The 1793-nt window shown below is 45.7% G+C and overlaps 1 pseudogene; it reads left to right on the top strand.

Annotated features, from left to right (window-relative positions):
* Positions 1–595: 595 nt before the first annotated feature.
* LOC131893937 (ran guanine nucleotide release factor-like) lies at positions 596–1146 on the top strand (annotated as a pseudogene).
* The last annotated feature ends 647 nt before the right edge of the window (positions 1147–1793 follow it).

Genomic DNA, 1793 nt, shown 5'->3' with positions numbered 1-1793 from the left:
AGAGATTGGAGAAGACAGCTTTCTTTGAGAGGGCTCTTCGTCCTGAAAACTATACAATTGAAATCTGGATATTGGTCATCACCGTTAATGATATTTCTTAAATTCAAGTGGCACTGATTATCAAATCAGCTAAGATGTCCTTCAACAGATGAATGAATAATGACAGTGTGGAGCACATACCTGAGAAATTTTTGTTCAGTCATTAAAAAAAAAATGAAATAAGGCCAGGCATGGTGGCATGCCTTTAATCCCAGCACTCAGGAGGCAGAGGCAGGCAGATCTCTATGAGTTTGAGGTCAGCCTGGTCTACATAAGTGAGTTCCAAGATAGCTAGGTTACATAGAGAAACTCTCTCTCTCTCTCTCTCTCTCTCTCTCTCTCTCTCTCTCTCTCTCTCTCTCTCTCACACACACACACACACACACACACACACACACACACACACACACACACAAAAGAACTTCATAGCTTTGTAGGCCAGGAGGAGGTAGTGGCTGTTCCAGCGGCTCTGGGAACCTCAGGGGAATTGATGCCTCAAAGGCCTATGTAGCTTTCTTTAAAACCTTGCTAATGTCCAGACTCAAGCCCCAGATCTATGGAGCTCACCAGAAACTGTCCACTGTTCAGAGATACCTTCTCCACCATCCTCTCCTCTGGGCCATTGATGTCAGTGACCTCTGACCAGTCCAGGACAACCAAGAAGTTTGGGCCATGCCATGACTGACCAGAGTTTGATCGTGGAAGTTCTGGAGCTGCAGGCCACGTGCGGACAAAGTAACTGCCCATTACCATTTTGAGGATGTTGGCCAGATGCAAGGGGCTAGGTCTGCGCCTGTGGTATCTGCGCAGTCTCTCTGGGGACTGTATCCCTGAGGTGCTGGCTGTCAAGATGTCTGGTTCCTTTCAGGCAACCAGCAGGTAGCTAAAGAAAACCAGCAGGTAGCAAAGGATGTCCCATTGCATCCAGCCTGGCTCTGGCTGCCCTGGTAACAGGCTGATCTCTTGCTCATCTTCAATCTACCCACCTCTGACAGCAGGTCTCTTGGCCCTGAAAATCTATCATGTCCACCTTGGAGCCTGGGTAACTTTGAACAGCTGGTGGCTAGTTTGACCCTCCATCATTCCCATATCTTTGGTCCCCAGTAGAGATGGTGAAAAACCATACTGCTGCTGAGGATTCAGGGACCCAGTTCTGAAAAGTAGAGTTTCTTTCTATCCCCCCCACCCCGACCAAAAACATAAGACACCTCCTCTGCAGAAATAAACTTGCTTTATAAACAACATAAAAAATGAAATTATGTTATCTGTAGAAAAATGTATGGAACTGGAGAAATTATAAATATTTCATTTCTTCCCACATGAAGAATCTAGAATATATATATTCATATATGAATATATCTATATCTTTATACCTACGGTATAAAATAGAAGTATAGAGCTCGAATTTCAGGTTCTTCGGTCAGTCAATGGAGGTACTTGGGGCCTTGCATGCCGTTTAAGAAAGGAAGATAAACACAGTTGACAGTGGTGAGGTGGAGGTACTCCTGCCGTTATGAAGAGCCCTAGCCATGCCTCCATCCTTAGCAAATATCTTCTGCTGATCACCTCGGAGCTAGATTTTATTTTGAAGACCTCTATCCCACTGCACCAAGGAGGGAGCTGTTCCTATGAGCCCTCTGAAGGGCCGAGAGTAGACCCAGGCTTTATGTGACATGGCCACACAGAAAAAAGGGGGCGGTTTCTGAGTCCTCTGCAGAGGGCAAGGGTTGATCTTCTACCTAAGGAAAAGAAAT

This window comes from Peromyscus eremicus, chromosome 16_21 (assembly GCF_949786415.1).
Source record: "Peromyscus eremicus chromosome 16_21, PerEre_H2_v1, whole genome shotgun sequence".
In the NCBI taxonomy this organism is placed as follows: Eukaryota; Metazoa; Chordata; class Mammalia; order Rodentia; family Cricetidae; genus Peromyscus; species Peromyscus eremicus.
The sequence above is the reverse complement of the archived record's forward strand: the minus strand, read 5'-3'. Positions and strand labels throughout refer to the sequence as shown.